Raw genomic sequence first — 19,643 nt, 5'->3', positions numbered from 1 at the left:
TGACAATCTTATCAGAAAGAACTCCAACAGTATGCGGATAGATCACCTGTAAAATTTGTGCATGCGTCAACCCAAATACTTGAGCGTGATCCAAGAATTCGACAAGAAAACGAAGAAATGCAACCACATCGCTCGCCGAATTCACTGAGTAGCGCGGGCTGTCCTTCAGCATGTTATTCAATGGGTGAGGAATACTCGAAAATGGTGAAACCTGCGGCGACAAAGGTGGCTGTTGCCTCGTAGTCTGTTTTGAAGAACGCTCTAAAGATGAGAAATGCGGCTCGAGGGAAGTTCGCTGCCCGTCAGGCCCAAGGTCAGGAGTGGGTTGGTTTAACTCGCCTACCACCGCCGCAGTGGAAGGTAACACTGGCTTAGTCTTGATGGACGGGTCAGCTAGCCAAGTCTCAACTTTCTCTAAAAGCGTAGAAGATTTGACCTGTAAATCCTGAACCTGATTTAACACCTCCTCCTTTAAGTCTAATGACAGCAAATCACCTACACGATGAACATAATGCATCAAACGACCCTGCACTCTCTTAAGTTGATGGGGCGAAGCGACGTCGCTCTCCAGAAAATCCATCACTGAGGCGATATCAGAGAGGTTAGTCTCAATAAGGGATACCGAACTCGTGACCTCGCTTTCGGTATAACAGGGCGCTGAGACATTCCGATGTAAATTGTTCCTCAACAAGAGTTCATCGGCCTTAACTGTCCCTTTCGATTCCAAATTACGTATTGCTAACTCATACAGCAATTCCTCCTTCCGCAAAGCTCCCGGATAAATAATGTCGCGAGCAGACATCGTGTAAATGATACAACACATAAGGCAAAATTACAAGCACCGAGACGAGAGAGCTCTGGGAGCTCAAATTTCGCAAGTAAATGAAAAAAAAGGAAATCCAGATCGAACCACGCTCCTGGCTGCCACCACTGTGCCGTACCCCCGGCAGGATGACCCAAAGGAGAGCGGGCCAGGGATCTGGATATAAAAGTAAGGTCCAACCCAGAGGATAATGTCAAGTCCCAATTCAAACAGCTTGACAACAACTTTATTCATAGACAATGTAAAACAAACCAATTCGGAAGCGCACGAAAATCAACATAAGATAACTAAAGAAGGGTTTTAACCCGTTTCCATTTCTCATCCTTGTAAAATATAAGAGGAAATCCACTCCTCTAATAAAAGGTTTAACATAACGTAAGCTGCGCACCTTGGTACCAAATAAATGTCTTACTAATCACTACAGCGCTACAACGTATATACAGCTCGCCAGTTACAAGGTAAGGAAAACTCTTCTATCAGTGAACTCACAATGACACGCATACTTCCCAACTACACGTCCAGAACATTCTGGAATCTTTCTTTCATGTTACAAGAAACGTACAACACCTTAAGTTACTTTACGTTACTTTCACAAAATATCTCGGCACCAAGCCGTTCCTGATCAATTACAACCAGATACATGGCGTTACATAACTGTACAAGTTCCTAGTTCCTCCCATCATCCTACCAACACATAGCAAGCCAGTAGATCTTACCTCCCATGCCCCTCTCACGGTGCTCGGTTCGACCCAAGAGTAGTGCTCTCCACCAAGAGCAGCAGGTAAGTGAGACGGACCACCGCCCGGCGAGGCACACTGGCTCGCCGGGAGGGGTAGGTCCCGATACCAACGTCATCACGCCCCTCTCTCGGAGAAGCCGGGAGGGGGTAAGTACACGCGAGGGAGCATGGCAGACGATCGACATACGAAAGAAATGCAAATACGGAGGGACGCCCCAGGACGGAAAGAATTCCTTGTCCATGGAGCCATAAGTGAGGAACAGGGAGAGACACATTTATTACACAATGAATGCCTAGGACATTCAGAAATATGCACAATGATGGTAGTAAATTTTCAATGAGCTCGCTAGGAGCACAGCACAGGAACCAAGTCCTTTAAGGCGGGAGGAGACCAAACACACGGTTCAATAACAATGACATTTACAGTAAGATAAAAAAGTTGAAAACCAGAAAAGCAGCTGGAATTGATAAGGTTTCGGGGGATATACTAAAGACAGTGGGTTGAGATATAGTACCATATCTGAAGTACTTATTTGATTATTCTTTGCATGAAGGAGCTATATAATGGAGAGTTGCTATAGTAGCCCTGGTGAAAAAAGGAAAGGGTGATAGACATAAAGCTGAAAATTACAGGCCAGTCAGTTTAAAATGCATTGCATGTAAGCTTTGGGAAAGCATTCTTTCTGATTATATTAGACATGTTTGCAAAATTATTAACTGGTTTGATAGAAGGCAGTTTGGGTTTAGGGAAGTTTATTCCACTGAAGCTCAACTTGTAGGATTCCAGCAAGATATAGCAGATATCCTGGATTCAGGAGGTCAATTCGACTGTATCGCGATTGACCTGTCTAAGGCATTTGATAGGGTGGATCATGGGAGACTGCTGGCACAAATGAGTGCAATTTGACTTGACAAAAGAATAACTGAATGGGTGGCTCTGTTTCTAGAAAATAGAACTCAGAGAATTAGACTAGGTGAAGCTTTATCTGTCCCTGTAATAATTAAGAGGGGAATTCCTCAAGGCAGTATTATTGGACCTTTACATTTTCTCATATATATCAATGATATGTGTAAAGAAGTGGAATCAGATGTTATTCTAAACAGAGTAATAAATAAGTTACAAGATTGTGAGAGTGGCAAAATGACCTCGATAATGTTGTGAGATGGACAGTAGGCAATGGTATGATGATAAACAGGGTTAAAAGTCAGGTTGTGAGTTTCACAAATAGGAAAAGTCCTCTCAGTTTTAATTACTAGGTTGATGGGGTAACAGTTCCCTTTGGGGATCATTGTAAATGCCTAGGTGTTAATATAAGGAAATATCTTCAATGGGTTAATCACTTATTCCTATTCTTCTTCTACTTCTTGGGACCTTTTAATATTAGTTCCTAATTAGCGTCGACATCTAAGATCTTTTGCTGCCATGTTTTTCCTTCATTCCCACCTTAATATACCTGCTCCCTTCACAAAGCTGTAGGTTGTTCTTATTGGGTCTTGGATTTTTCCCTCTCTTCACCTGGTAGTCCTAGAGTGCAGAGTATTATTCTACCCAGCGCCTCACATTCGAAAAGTATGTGTTCAACTGATTCGTCTGCTTCATTGCATTTCCTACATATATTGTCTCTTATTACTCCAATTGTCGTAGGTGTTTTTTTTCAGATGACAGTGTCCTGCCAACAGTCCTACTACCCATCTTCTATTTTCTCTGAGTTTCTACAGTTCTTTAGTATGTTTCTTGTTTGGTCCTTTTATCAGTTCCTTTGCAAGCCTGCATCCTAGAGTATTTTTCCAGTTGTCCATTTGTTTCTTTTGTACCCATTTTCCTATGTAGTGTTGGCTTGTCCATAGGAAATCCCGCATACAGGTTCTGGGCCCACAAAATGTGTTTCTGCCCCTTTTCAGCCCAGTTTATCTGCCTTTTCATTTCCTTCTATACCTGCATGCCCTGGTAGCCATATTATTTTGACAGTGTTGTACTTTGAGAGCTTCAGGAGAAGTGAGTGGCAATACCAGGCAGTTCTGGATATTATCTGGACTGCTTCTCGTGCCTCAATGGCCGCAAGGCTGTCCGTAAAAATGAAAACGTTCTTATTCCTATAGTTCATTTTCAGATTTTCTTCAAGACATGTTATTATAGCTATCAGTTCAGCTTGAAAGACTGTAGTGTGTTTGTCCAGGCTCATCTGGATTGATCTGTCAGGTCTTCCCCCGTTGATCCCTCCTCCTGTGCCACCCACAGTCTTTGAGCCATCAGTCTACCACACTCTATCTACTTTTTCAGTATTCCATTTGTTGATATCCCAGTTTTTTATTTATTATGTGTTAATACTCTGTTAATTTTACAGTGTCCTAGATTGGGTCTTTGTGCATTCCAGCACACTGATTATGCCAATCTATATGAACCCATCCTAATCTGTTCTTTTATGAAACTGCATAGTGATGGGAGGTCTAGCAAAGTATTCAAGGCTTCTGTCGGCATAGTTCTCGTAGGCCCAATGCATGTCATTCTCTGTAGGCTATCCAATCTACTGCTGGCTTTTCCTTGACTTACTTTCTGCCACCAGATGATTGCAGCATACGCCACCAACGGTCTAATGGTCATTGTATATATCCGCATTACCACTGATGGTTTTAGGTCCCATGTCTTCCCGACGGTTTTTTTACATGCATACAGCAAGTTCTTGGCCCAGGTTATTTTCCTTTCTATATGTGGATTCCAGGTTAGATTTTTATCTAACACTACACCTAGGTGCAGTCCCTGTTCTTCCATATATATATACACTGTACCGGAAACGCCGCTACATGAAAGAAGTTCAAAGTATGTATGTTGAACTTCGCGCGAGGTGGAAGATAGGCAGCCCGCCGAACTAGCTGACGTACTCAGCCGTGAAGTAGCCGCTTCAAGTGAGCTCCACACAGCCAAGTGTGACCATATATGGTAATGTCCTGGCCCATGTGTAAAAGTCCATTTAGCGTTAGAATATTGTTGTTTTGACATCGCCAACGTGGAAGCCATCGTAATAGATGCAACCTGTCAAATTGTTAGGAAAATCCACCATGTACTTTGGGAGTTATAGGGGTGGATAATACCCACGTTCGAGATGCTTCGTCACAATCTGGTATAAAAGGAGGGCGATTCGGACTACAGATTCAACGTGCGTTACTCCACCGTCTCTGCGACACGGGTGACGGGTGGAGCTCTACAATTGCGGACCAAACCTATGGTCGGACGAGTCTTTGCATTTCGAGTGTTCGGTTCCAGAGCGGAGCTGGAACTTTATTTTCTTCAAGTGCCATGTTAGGACTTGTGTTTCAGTGACTAACTGAAGGAACTTAGAATTTCTCTCGTGAGTGTTGTAACTTTTCCAAGTGCTACATTTGAACTTGCATTTTGAACTTGTATTTCGTAAACGGACTTTGGGAACATAGAAATTTTCCGAGTGTCTCATGTGAACTTGTGTTTTGCGACAAGCTGTGGAAACATAAAACTTTTCTTATGAGTGATGCATTTTTTCAAGTACCACATTGAACTTGTGTTTCATGACGAACTGTGGAAACCTAGATTATTTCAGAGTATTTCGTTCGAACTTATGTTTCATAACAAATTGTGGGAACATGAAATATTTTTCGAGTGCCACATCTGGACTTGTGTTTAAACTTGTGCCATCGTAACAGACTGTGGAAGCAGAGTACCCATGCCATATCTGAGTTTGTGTTTCCCTCTCGTGAAGTTCCGAGGGAACATAGAACTTTCCAGTGTCATAATTGAATTTATAATTTATACTTCGTAATCATTTTTCATGGACAGTATTCCGACTCTTTCCAAGTGCAATTTTACTTAAATGATCACTTAATGACATTGCTTAACAGTCTTCAGGTACACGTAGTTTTGTTTATAGACGGAATAAGACATTTCCGAGTAACATTTAATTTGCTTAATTTATTACGAATGTACTGATGTGTCGTGAACTTGCATAAACTGTGCATCTTGTGCTTAATATTGTGTTCTAATCATAACTGACGAGATCAGTGAGTTAGGAACTGTGATGACAATGATTAGTGACCCAATAGAACATTCCAGTCTGCCAGGTGTTTGTATCAAAATTTCAGTGTCAATTTCATTAACATTTGATATTTTCCATTTGCAATGAGTGAACACAATAATTTGAAGGTAAATTTATTTAACAGTGCCACAAGTAAGTCAGGGGACCTGTGTGTCAATCACGCCTCACCGTTCATCAACATTGCCGTGTGAGATCGAACCCCGCAACGTGTGCACCTAGAGAGTCGAGAACTCCCAGATCAGATCAAAAATTGGATGTATGGCTTTTCAGGCGTTTGCTCTATTAACCAGCATTTCAGACCTAAGACGAAATGCTGGTTAATAGAGCAAACGCCTGAAAAGCCATACATCCAATTTTTGATCTGATCTTTGATATGCTCTATTGGTGGAAAAATATCTAATTCCCTTCATGGGAATTTAGTATTACCATTTGGAATTGCTAGGCGGGCATTAATTCCATTGTGGAGTTTTATCTCCCGTATGCAGTTATCAGACTGTGCCACATAAGAGGCTTCTGATAAGTTCACCTGCATACACCCCAGCATCAGTGGGTAGGGTCTGACACATCCCACTCTGACGAGTCTAGTGTCAGACCTAAGACGAAATGCTGGTTAATAGAGCAAACGCCTGAAAAGCCATACATCCAATTTTTGATCTGATCTTTGATATGCTCTATTGGTGGAAAAATATCTAATTCCCTTCATGGGAATTTAGTATTACCAACTCCCAGATCCTCGAGAACTTAGAGAAATTCTAGAACGTCAAGAACTTCACATCCAGGACGGCGTGGGTCCTGTCCCGGCCGTGCCCAGCAACCATCCCGGAGTACAGAGATTCCAGCCTGCTACAACGCTTCAACTCAACTTGTATGAAAGGTGATATGATTTTGTTTTCAATGAACAATAAAATCAGATTCTCAAAAAAATCAAAGTTCGATGAACTAATACCCCTCTCTGTACCAACTCCATTGTTTTTATGCCATACCCTTAGAAATAGTCCATGCTCTTCAAGCTAGTGTCAGCGCCCCGAAGACAGACATTTTCCCCGGTACAATATATATATATATATCTTGCCCAAAGAGCTTAAGTGATCTATTCCCCTCTCATTTTCTCCTTTTTTTGTAAACGGGACCAGAGTTATCTTGTTCGGGTTTACTGATAGTTGTTCTTCCCGACACTAGTTATCCACAAGGTTTAGTGATCTTTGCATGAGGTCCTGGATAATATTCATCACCTTACCTCGTACCACAATCACTAGATCATCTGCGTGTCCTTGTTTATAGATACCCTGTTCGTTGAGCATAGCTATGATTTTTTTCACTACGAGGTTCCATAGCAGAGGCAAAAGAACTCCTCCCTGAGCACAGCCTCGGGTGGCACCAACCGTCAGCGTTTCAGAGGTGCCAACCTTTGAAGTGGGTTATCAGTAATCCCATTTTTTACTCCCTCCCCCGACAAAACGTTTACGAGTTAAATACAAAGCACGCCGTTTGCCCTTTCCTACAGCAATCTATTCTAAAGTATATCATATTACACAATAAAATTTGCTCATTACCTGTTAGTTCTGCGATAAAAAATTCTTTGTAGCTTGTTTCGCACCCAGCAGCTGCTTTTTGGTGTAGGTTTTCTTGAAACATACTTCCCCCTGAGATGACATTTTCGTCTTCAGAACCGTGATTCCAGTGTAGAAGTACTTAACGTAGGCCTGAATTCTGTCTAATTTTTCCCAACACTGAAAACTTTTTCTGTAGGAGAGTTACCATGAGGTACACTTAGTACTGCAAATACAACATTACTTAAGGTTTTATACTTAATTTGTCCATTTTCATTTTTAAGCTCTGCAATGTTGCCCCAATTCACATCAATGCTAGGTCCATGTACAATGTATTCAGGGAAAGTATCACACTGGTAAACTGCAAATTCCTCTTCAAGTTTGTCATGTTCACTTTCCTTGACCAAAGTTGGGAATCTTCGTACAAAATATTCTAGAGATGAATAGGAAACCTTCATTCTGAGAGAGATGTCTAGAACTTCGGAATGATGATGAAATTCATCATCAAGGGGGAATTTCCTGGTAATGTAACTGCAAGCTGCCATATAAAACTGACAGAATTATGAAACATCTCTTTATCACAGTCATTATCTTTCGAGTATGCGCTAGCTTTTGCTCCAATTACCAAGTCCTCATTGGCTTTCTAGTATTTCCTCCTCTTGAATTCAACACTCAAAAGGGAGGTAGATTCTGACTGAAGAGAACACGGCTGAACAAATCTGACCAACAGGTCAGTTAAAAGACCAGTAAGTTTCCTCCTAAGAAGATGTATGGCTGAAGCATCTTGTTGCAGAAATATATTCACAGAGTTAAAAACAGGAAGTGAACTCTGAAGAAAGTAGCAGAACAGTTTTGTGTGTGGGTCTTGTACGAAAGATTTCACAGTTTCAAACTGCTTGGTGGTATCATTTTTATGGTGGGTCTCACTACAAAACATGAGTGTCAAAGCTTCCCACTGCTCAAGAACTCTATCAATAGATTGAAGAAGCGAGAGCCAACGGGTACTAACATATTTCAAAATTTTGTGACCCTCTGTGCCACAAACAGCCTGATAACCTTTCAACGTGTTTTGCCTTTTAGAACTCTTATCAAGATAGTAATATAACTGAACCAAAAGTTCTCTACATTGACTGGCAATTGGGCTGATGCTTTTTGCGCACAGATGTGTATGAGACGACATGAACAAGCCGGGACATATACAGAAGAATGCCTGTCCTTCACAAATTTGGCAACACCTTTATTTGCCCCTATCATTGTGTATGCATTGTCAGATGAAAAAGAAATGCAATTTTCCCATGGAATGGCTAAAGAAGACAATTCACTGTTAATAACAGAGAAAATTCCTTCAACTTTATTGTCGGTACTCTCTAACAATGACAATAGAAGACTAGATATTTGGTCTCTCTGAGCATTAAAGAAAGATAAAACTATAGAATAAAGTTTAACTGCATTTCAATCCATACTACCATCAGTAGCCAAAGAAAAAGGCGTTATTTGCAAAAGTTCACTTATTTCCTTTTTTGCCTCAGATGCCGTGTATTGAACCAAAGCAGAGGTTTTAGTTCTTGCACAACCATATTTCTGAGATATCTTAAGAGTCTGAGAACATTGATCTAAACAAATTTCGAGCGTGGTCTGAAACTGATAACGGAATATTATGCTCCAAAAGAAATGTGAACAATAATTCAGCATTTGTCACCGCAGTTTCATTACTTTTTACGAAGAACGATGAAACAGACTGGTTTCGTAATTTTGATTCACCGTAGGTGTGATGTTTCTAGGATTCTATGCGTCTTCTGCAATCATCTCGTCCAGCGTGAGCCACAGAGAAATCACACGAACACACACTGCAGAACACGTGGTTTTCACTAACACGTGAGGCAAGTAAGCACGGCCATTCCTTTGTGTAACCGTCTCGATATTTCTGTAACACTGCTGTCTTCTTAGAAGAAGATGCAATTTGACAATTGCTCCGCTTCATTTCACAAAACCTATCACTACTTTTCGAATCAACGTCTAGGATGTTTAGAATTGAAATGCGCTAAATATACCGCTCGTTCTACGCACACAACAAACCACGCACTCGAGAACAGCAGAGCAAGGAGTAGAACCTACCTCACGGCCGACTTGATACGTCATTCCAGCTAAGACAGCAGAGTAAATCTATGTAGCTCGCCATGATTTCACAACGCTCGCGGGACACAAAATGAAGTGACGACCAAATAACTGCCAAATATGTTTAGTTGCCATCTTACAAACACTGAAACGAGGAGGGTTGACCAGTGATGCTCCAAGGGATTGAACATTCTTTCCTTTTCTTCACAGAAATTAATTTTTATCGTGACAATGTTGCTTTTCCATAATAATTTCCCCTTCGATCGTAATGCCGTAATCGCGAAGTGAAATCCGTAATCATTACGGACAATCCGTAATAGTTGGCACCTCTGGCGTTTCTTCAAACGGGGTTGCTTTTATCTTCCTTCCGTCTAACATGGATTTATGATATAGATGTTGATTCCCATAGGGAATCTGAAATATTTGTTCCGAATGAGTAAATTTATAATACCAATATAAATGGTCCGTTATTGGACATTATAAATTTTCCAGCTAACTCATTCCTGGTTGCCAGCGTTTCGCCCTCGTGTGCTAGGCTGGGCTCATCAGTTGGTACCTAGCACACCTACCAAGACACCAGCTAGTGCATACCTCTGATGAGCCCAGCCTAGCACACGAGGGCGAAACGCTGGCAACCAGGAATGAGTTAGCTGGAAAATTTATAATGTCCAATAACGGACCATTTATATTGGTATTATAACATGGATTTAATCCATTTGACGACTGTTTTACTCGCCTTGCTCTTTTCCAATGCTTTGATCATAGATTCATAGGTTGTATTGCTGAAGGCTCCTTCTAATCTAGAAATGCCGCCAGTGTAATTTCTTTATATTCTAGGCTTTCCTCTAGTTTACAAACGAACTGGTGGGAGTGCTACTTCAGTGGATCTGCCAGGTCTATATGCAAACCGATTTTCATGTAGCACTGAGTTCAGTTGCACTGTTTTTCATATATTTACCCAGAATCTTCTCCACTGTTTTCAGCATGAAGAACGTTAAACATAATGGTCTGTATACTTTGGCTTGGGCATAGTTTGCCCTTCCAGGTTTAGGTATGAATACTGCTTTAGCTTCAGACCACAATTTCTGCACGTACCCTAAAGCTGAAGAGGTCCGTCAGGGCGATGAGTACCTCTCGTCCTTCCTGTAGGAGTATTGTAAGTATCTTATCTGGCCTCGGAGCCTTTATAGGGTGAAACGTGTCGAATGCCCATTTTCATGATGATGCTTGTTGTTTAAACGGGCCTCTACGGTCATCGGCCCCTAATGGTACGAAATGAGACGAAATGTTACAACTAAAAAAAAAACAGAATCCTTCACTGACCAGATTCGAAAATGCGAGGACAAAAGAAAGAATTAATGGATATGAAGTTAAAATAATCAGTGCATCCAACCCGCAGTGCCCTACATTCCCAGAATCTAGCGTTAAATAATAGTATTACTGACCAAGGGATGCGTCTAAAGCACAACACTGAATCAGTGATGCTTGTAGTCGAAATGGGTCCAATCCAGGTCATCGGCCCCTCATAATGCTACTTATTGCTAGGAAAATAGAACCTGGTATTTGTCATGTTGCAGTACTAATCAAAAGTAGCGTAGGCTCGCGGTATTCCACATATTATGGTACTACTCACAGGTAATGAAATTTGCACATGTAACACAGACCTATGGTGTATCGCACACTGCGGCGCTATTTACAAGCAACACAAACCTATACAGGAAACACAAACGTATGGCGTTCCTCACATAAATGGACTAACCACAGGGACCCGCACTATCCCGTGGTGTTCCTCACATAATGTGTACTAAGCATAGGCAAAGCAGAACCATGGTGTCGCTCATCCTATGGTGTTGCTCATATAGGGGTATGAATCACAGGTACTGTAGAGGCTGCCAACGTACTCTATTGCTACTAATCACAAACCATTTAGTACCTAACATAGTGGTACTACGTGCAAGTAATAGCGACCCATGGTGTTCTCCGCGTGGTGGTACTAATCAGAAGTAGTCTCATGGTTCTAATTTGATCATCCCTTGGTCGCCCCTTTTAGTTGCCTCTTACAACAAGGCAGGGGATACTGTGGGTGTATTCGTTGTCTGCATCCCCCACCCACAGGGAGGTTGTGTGTTTGGTCCGCGAGAGGTATTTTATTTCCCTAAAGTCCACCGGTTAGGACCCCCCTATCCATCACCTGGGACGCGCCATGTGGGAGCATTACCTTTTCCCCTGCTACGCCAGCGTTAGTAGGTTCGTGGATTGCCCATTTTACATGGTTGTGTTTTATTACTCTGTTGGCACAGTTCCAGTCTGCTCGTCGAGCTCCGGTCTCTGTTCCAACAGTTTCTTCTTCTGTCATCTCCTCAGTCTCAGGAAAGTGACACGCCATTAGCATCTCCAGCGTGTCCTTCCCCACCTGAGTAAACGACCCATGTGGTTTCTCCAGTGTCCCCACCTGATTTATATGGGTTGCTTTCAGAACCTTCAGAAGCCTTGCTGTTTCAGTGTGTGATTCCACTTTCTCACAGAATAGTCTCCAAAATTTTCTTTTTGCTTTCCGTATCTCTAGGTTATATTCAGCGAGTTCCCTATGATATATGTCTCACATACCATTTCTAGATGATATTCTATACAACATCCTAACCTCTTTTTTCATTGTGGCTAGTTTGTTGTTCCACCACCTTACGTTTTTGGTGTTTTTCTTTTATTTGAGAGGACAGTTGTCATGGAATGAGTCTATAATGGCCTCTTCTAATAGTTCCATTGCCTCATCCAATTCTTTCTGTCCTCTTACGTTAATTGGAATTTTTTGTACAGCCTTCCCTAGAACTTCTCTGTATCTATCCCAGTTCTTTTTGGGTCTCTGTGCATCTCAATCGCACAGTCTCGCATCTATTGCAAATTGGATGTGCTGCTGGTCTGCCAATGATGGTTCCTCCAGCATCGTCAAGTCTTTAATAAAGTTTGCAATATGCGTAGTGCTTAGTGTAATGTCTATTACCTCCCTACGATTTTTATTTAAAAATGTAGGCTTGTTTCCTAGGTTTAGTATCATTAACTCAGTTCCAATAATAAACTCTAGTAAAGACTCGCCTCTTGCATTGCGGCTCGTGCTGCCCCATGCCGTGTAGTGTGATTTTGCATCTGCTCCAAGGACTAGGTGTTCGCCTTTCCTCTTTGCGTTGCAAATTAGGTTCTCAACTTCTTCTGATGGGGGCAGGTTAGTTGAGTCATATGGGACATATGCAGAGGCTATGGTTATTTCTCTGGGACCTTCCTAATTTTCAAGTTTTATCTTGGCCGCCACTAAGTCCTTTGAACAATGTTCCTGCAACAGAAGGTATTTTAGTTTTCTGCTCACAAGTAAACATGTTCTAGGCATATTCGATGTAATATCGTACATTAGCTTACCTGCAGATTCCGCCAGTCATGGCTCTTGTATAAGAGCCACATCGATAGCCTCGGACTTTAACTTCCTGACAAAATTGGGCACAGTTGATCTTTTATGTCGTAGGTTGGCCTGTAGAACTTTCAGTACCATCCTTGCCAACGCTAGGTTTTGTTTTTTCCTTAATTACTTGAAATTTGATTGCCCAAGTACAAGCTTGGCCCTAAGGCCTCTCTGCTTGAGTTCTTCAAAATCTCTTTCATTACGAGCCAAAACTATTGTTCTTCCTGTGTCATCAGTAGCTGTTGCATTCAGCACTCTCCACTCTTCATCTGAAGTTTGGTGTCGTGCTGATGTATCCTGACATGAACATCATCAACCTTCATCTTGTCAAATGGAGGAGGAAACTTGGTGATGACCTTTGTAGTATTCAGCACCTTCTTGGCTTCTGCCACCTTCAAATTCTTCCCTTTCCAGGGGTTGCAATTGGCCACTGTCTGTTTTAGCCAACTTTTAGTTTCTGGATTTGCACAGATCAGTACCATTGCTCCACTTTTCAGCCTTGGAGATTCGAAGAAGCCTGGAAGGCATTCGTCCGACAGCGGTTTCATTTGCGCCATCAGAGCAGATGGAAGTTCCTTCAAGTCTTCCTCCTTCAGTTTCCCGTCTGGATAGATTTTAGGTATTATTGCTACCTTCATTGAAGTTAGTCTTTCCGAAAAGGACAATGCCGTCTCTTCTTTCTGTTTCTTGGAGGGCGCTTCTGTTGCCGAACTTGATGGCGTACTATCTCCTGACCTCCTCCTTTTCGGCGTTATCGGAGGGATAGCCTCTCGCCGATCCCTGTTCCTTGGCTTCTTCTCCGCCCAAGTTCCAGCCACTATTTTGGCTTCCTTCCTCGCTCTCTTCCTTTCCTTGTAATATGCACTGTTGCGAGGTGGTCTGTCGATATGAAATTTGTTGATTTTCGATGCAGAAATCTTCAGTTCTGTCTCTACGGATGTTTCTGGTTTGCTTGTGGTAGCAGTCTGCTCTACTGGAGCTTATGTTGCCATTTCTTGTTTTGAGTCTGCGACAGCCTGTCCAATTGGGACTTCTGTCTCCATTTTTTCATCTTGGGCTTGCTCCGGATCTGCTCTACTGGAGTTTCAATGGCTTCCCTTGATGGTGAAGTTTTTGAAATTGGTTCTTTATAAGCATCCATATTTCAATCAATCATAGAGTTTTTGCTCTTTTAGGGTCCTGAGCGTTGTTCTCACCATCCGTGGTGAGGCACACAGCCACACATTATCCTTCCTCAACTCAGGCTCTCTGTAGCACGCCCCTCAGTCGTCCATCCAGCGTTCTGTCCCTGGCCTGAACCTAGCCAGGTTTGTTCGCCCTTCAGTAGGCCTACCCAAGTGGTCTGCACTTGACATTATTATGACTGAGTTCACAGCCATGACTCTCCGCCTAGATTGGGATCGTTCCTTTCCCAACCCGAGGCTCATCCAGGCTACACAGAGCAAAGTGATGTGTTGGTTCCAGCACCCCGCAGTGAGCCTTCACCTCAATCAGCAGCCCCACTTCATCTGAACCACCTTATCACCCATGTGGAGGAACCATGGATGACTCTAGCATATGTGGGCGAGGTCTCCACTTCCAAGCCTTGACTTCGGCTACTAACAATCAATATAATGATAGTGAAAATGATTCTAGAAAAATACATGAATATGGGAAGAGGCAAAGTGTATGTTGAAAAAGCATTTGATACGGTAAGCAGAAGAGCGTTAGTAGAAAAATTGGGTAGGTTGGGGGTTTCGGGTCCGTGCAGTGGAGGCAATATATAAGAAAGTCAGGTGCTGTATTAAGCTGGAGGAAAATATGTTAAGTAGGCCATTAGTTTGTAAGATGGGTTTAAAACACGGTTGTAAATTATCTCTGATATTGTTTATTTTATTCATTAACAATATTTTAGATGGGCATGGCGGAATAATTGGGCGGGACCGGTTCTAATTGGGATGAAGATCCCAGAACTGATTTTTGGGGATGATGTGGTTTTGTTTACGTTAATGGGAGGAGGGATGCAGCAGTCTAAATGTGGTGTTGGAATATGCCAAGAATATGCCCTGAAAATTAAGTAGAGTAAATTGAAGATAATAGTAATGCAGAAACATAAAGGGATAAAAACATATGTAAAAATGGATGGCACAGTTAAATTAATAATATATTGTGGTTCCACCTAAAAGGTTAGATTATAATTACAGAGCGAGAGGAGAGAACAGGTAAATAAGTTGGAATATTTAGGAGTGATTTTAAACAGTAGAGGGAGATGGGATGACCAAATTAGGAGAGCAAGGAGGAAGGGGTTGGCTGCCCTACCAGTAGTCGAAATTTTAGTGTCAAAATTCCTGGGAATAAGCTATAAAATTCTGAGGTTAGTCTTAAGGTCAGTAGTCTTAGGCAGAGTAATGTATGGGGACTGGAGGAAGAGAGGGTCATATCAGGACAAATGAGGCAGTGATGGGACTTCCTCAACGCGCTGCGAATGTTAGGGTGGTATTAATGTGCGGGGAAGATATTGAGGGGGAGTGTGTAAAAAGAGTAATCAAATATTGGATGCATATGAAAAAAGGGTTGGGAGGAGGGGTGCTTCAGGCGGTCGTACAAACACCAAAAGAAAAGCAAGTATGAGGGGTGCTGGCTAGCGAAAATTAAACTACACCTTGAGAGGGTGGGGATGGGGTACGTGTGGGCAGAGGTATGGAATAAGAATGATATGAGGGGTCAGAGAGTGCTTTTAAGGAGGATTAGAGATATTCAAAGACAGAGAATGTTAGAGGATTGTAGGATTAGAGGATCCCCTAGTGCTTTTAATAAAGTAATGGAAGTGACAGTGTAAAATATTTAAAATGTAGATAGATTGAAGAGAGGAGGTTTACTGTGGTGGCTTATGGGGTTATATAAGAATAAGGGGTGGTTAAAGGGAAAGGACAAGTCACTATGCATATTAAGTGGGATAAAGTGTAATGATATACACTTAATAAGTAATTGTAAAGACAAGGGAGAGGTAAGAAATAAACTTTTGAGTGCCAACAAGCGGGAGTTGTTATAAGAAGGATGAAAAAAATAATCCTAGGGTGGGTTGCCAAAGAATGGGAAAACGGAGGGGAGTTTAACAGGTATTTATGTGCGGTAAGGAGAATATGTGAATTAAAGTTAAAAGAAGGAAGTACATAAACATATAAGGTTGTGTAAAAGCTAAAAGACTGTGGTCTTACGAGTGGTCATGAATATAAAAGACTAGCAAGTTGAGATTTGGTAATATAGTGCATTGTAAGAAGGTTATGTGTTGACTATAAGTTATGAAACAAGAAGAATGTGATCACGCTAGCAGCAACAGTAGGTCAGTCAAGGCTGAGCCAGCCGACATAGGAGAATAGGTCAGGTAGGAAGTGTTTTTAGTATGCCAGCTGACTCAGCCAGGCTGGAGATAATAGTGCCGGTGAGCCAATGACCTTTGATGTTAGGCCCCTTTAAACAACAAGCATCATCACCACCACCATCATTGTGACTGGCCTTATTAGGAGTCGTGTGTAATCAGTGAGGATGCACACGGCCCTAGAGGCTAACTCAAGATGGAATGAGAGAGATGGAAGGCTAGACTTTTTTAGTAACGTGGGCTGATAGAGTGAGAGTGGTTGTTAATTAGTAATTAAGTAGGGTTATAGGGCGGGGGAGAAATGGGAGTTAAGTGCTGAAACTAGTACCATGTGTACGACATGTGATCAATTCAGATCAAGAAATGTCTTTGTATTGAACAGGAGGACCCCTAATAATTTCAATTATTGTAATCCCACTTCAATACGGATCATGGAATTTCTAAATATCAGAGAAATGGGAGGTAGGGGGGCAGTACATAACCGAGGGAGGACAGGATAGGACGGGCCTACCCCAAATGAATGGGGTACAATGTCAGCAAATGCAGCAGAGAAAAATGTTGAGATAGAAGAGAGGGAGGAGGGGGGGGTGGCACATGGGGAACAGGATTTCCGCTTACATGTGTCCTGCTGAAATATGGAATGGTGAGAAATTAGCGTTTGACAGCTGCTAGGGTAGGTCGAGTCTTCCTTTTGGGCCCCATGAGAAAGGACCGGGCCTGTTATCCCTGGGAGGGTGGCTCTTTTTCTCACCAGGGAAGGGGGGGGGGGTTAACACGGCTGGGCAGTAGTTATAGGGGTGTCCCTTGGATTTGCATGTGGACTGGTTTTCCGCCCGTGGAAGGAGTCACAAATTAAGTTAGATTATAGAGTTAAGTTAGTTGTAGGGGCAGGCTTATACGTGGTCCGGCTTTCCGCCCATATAAGTGGCCGCACAGTAGTGTTTGTTAAGACTGGCGACTTCTTGCATGTGGTCTGGTTTTCCGCCTGTGTGCGGGGTCACTCAATAGGTATAGGTATATAGGGTGGCATCTCTCATGTTAGATTGGTCATTCGTTCATGTGAGAGAGGCCACACAGTAGTATTTGTGTTTGTATTCTGGTTAAAATTGTTAAGTTTATTAGTTTTGGGAACATGTAATTTGGGCGAAAAGCCTGTAATGTTCGATGTTTAAATAAATAAATTCTGCTATCCTTACTGCACCAGAGCTATGCTAGGAAAAACAAACTCTTTTATATACAGGGTTATTCACCTTACATGTTACACAGAAATAACTTCAAACCCATTAACCCGTTAACTGGGGAGCGCGCGATACGGTAACTGTTCTGGTGGGGACGAATTTTCGTAACTCGAAAAATAATCAAATAAATTCAAGAAACCTTCCAAATGTTGATATACTTGATAATAAAATGCTACGTATATCCTAATTCTGATATAGAAAGTGATTTTTTGCCTATTTGTTAATATTTGTGGGTGTTATAGTTTTGGAGCAAAAACGACCTAAGTCTCGTACTAACTTCTGTATATTACAAATATAAATTTCTTTTCGGAATATCTATATTTTCATATTAATTTCAGGAAAATTAAAAGCCTATACACTGCAAATACACTTTATCATTAACTAATCTACAATTTCTGAAATAAATACCGCAGTTGAGAGAAATACATTTCATTCAGGGTTTGCAATCGCAGTAATAAGTTGAGAGTAAGTACTTACAGTGGTAGCCTGGTTCTAATCGTCTTCTCACAATAATTACTTCTTTATCGAAATGAATTTACACATCAGGATTGATTTCACTAATTATATTATTTACACTAGTCACACAGTTTACATCTCACGCACTGTTTTTACACATCTTGCATGTGATAAACACGGAAACACGGAGCTGCACAGACAGCGACGTCGCAGTCACTGCACCTGTAGATTGTTTCACGTGTCTCTCTTTTCGCCAGACACACCACGCACCTCTTCACACCATGCTGCCTTCTTCCCGATGGTGGATTCACATCAGAAAAATGCCTACCGCTGAATCTTTCTGTGGGAGCAGCGGGAAGTGGTCTAACTGAAAGGACAGGCATTGCTTCAGCGGGGGTTGAACCTGTGTACTTTTCGAGGATTTTATCGATGAGGTGACTTCTGAACTGCAGGTGATTGCATTTTCCTCCATGTTGCTGGAAAATGATGAATGAATTGAATACCACGAGGTCCAGAAGATGCCGGAAAATTTTCTGGTAATATTTCTTCATTCGCTTCCTTGCTGTGAAGTACATAATGACGTACTGATCGGAAAGGTCAACTCCCCCCATAGAATCATTGTAGTCTATGCAAACTACAGGTTTCTCTTTGGTTTCGTCCTTTCCTCTGATAGGGACAGTTCGCATTTCAGCATCGTGGATACTACTGAGCATGCAAACATCTCTCTTGTCCTTCCATTTTAGAACCATGAGTTTCTTTCGGTAAGCAGCCGTTACCTCTCCTTTCTTCAGCTTTTTACTCATAAGTTCCTTAGGGAGATTTTTCCGGTTGGTTCTTACTGTACCCACTGCGTCAGTATTGAGGTCATTTAGCCGGTCGTATAATTCAGGGCTGCTATAGTAGTTGTCCATTCCTATCAGGTATCCTTGTTTCAGTAGATTATCTGCCAGAGTACACACAGTTCTCGTCTGCTTGGAAGACTGTGATAGATCGATGCCATGGACTTCACTCTTGAGTTCTGTTGATTTTCCCGTGTACCACAACATATTCCACACGTAACCAGTTTTCGCTTCGCAAATTTTGTAAGATTCCATTCCGAACCGGGACCTTTTCTTTGGAATGTATACCTTCCAACCAAGGTGACCTTTCTATAGAAGAAGACTTTCGTCTATGGATAGCTGGTCATCCGGGATGTAAGCCTGTTGAAACATTTTCACAAAGTGATCGAAGACTGGCTTTACCTTGTATAGTTTAGGAGGCATCTGCCCATCGTAGGCCTCATTGTCAGAAAAATGGAGAAATTTCAAGAGAAGGAAAAACCTCTTTTCCGTCATGGTCTCGTAAAATATGGGCGTGGCCAGTAACTTGTTACGAGAAAAATAATGCCCCATTGTAGGTTTGTGGATAATCCCTTGAAGAAGCAAAAGTCAGAATAAAAGTTTTATTTCATCCTTATTTGTAGGCGTTTTCCCACGAATTTTCTGTTGCGCATAAATATTAGTTTGCTCAGCAATATACTGACAGATAGTATCGTCCACAAACAGTTCGTAAATATCCTCTGGAGTCTTTACATCCATAAACTGTCCTTTTACTCCCGGAATGAACTTTGTTGGAAATCTACTTCTTTTCTGTCCATCTTCTACCCACGTAATAGGTCCTGACATATAACTGCAGTTTGAATCTGCCTGTATCTCTCCATCGTCACTGTCGTCACCCGAGGTGTTACTTTCAAACCCGCGACCATTCGCTGTGATAGCACCAGAATGCTGTCCTGTACCACATGTGCCTCCTTCTCCAGAGCACGAATTATCTTCACTATCTGAATGGAAGTCACTGAAGTCATCGTCCTCGT

At 42.0% G+C, this 19,643-nt stretch overlaps 1 protein-coding gene across 3 annotated transcripts in view; it reads right to left on the bottom strand.

Moving 5' to 3' along the window:
• Positions 1-19,643, bottom strand: part of Ypel (Yippee-like) — a 377,506-nt gene that overhangs the window by 16,137 nt on the left and 341,726 nt on the right. The window lies entirely within an intron of this gene.

The sequence above is a fragment of the Anabrus simplex genome, chromosome 10 (assembly GCF_040414725.1).
Source record: "Anabrus simplex isolate iqAnaSimp1 chromosome 10, ASM4041472v1, whole genome shotgun sequence".
In the NCBI taxonomy this organism is placed as follows: domain Eukaryota; kingdom Metazoa; phylum Arthropoda; class Insecta; order Orthoptera; family Tettigoniidae; genus Anabrus; species Anabrus simplex.
The sequence above is the reverse complement of the archived record's forward strand: the minus strand, read 5'-3'. Positions and strand labels throughout refer to the sequence as shown.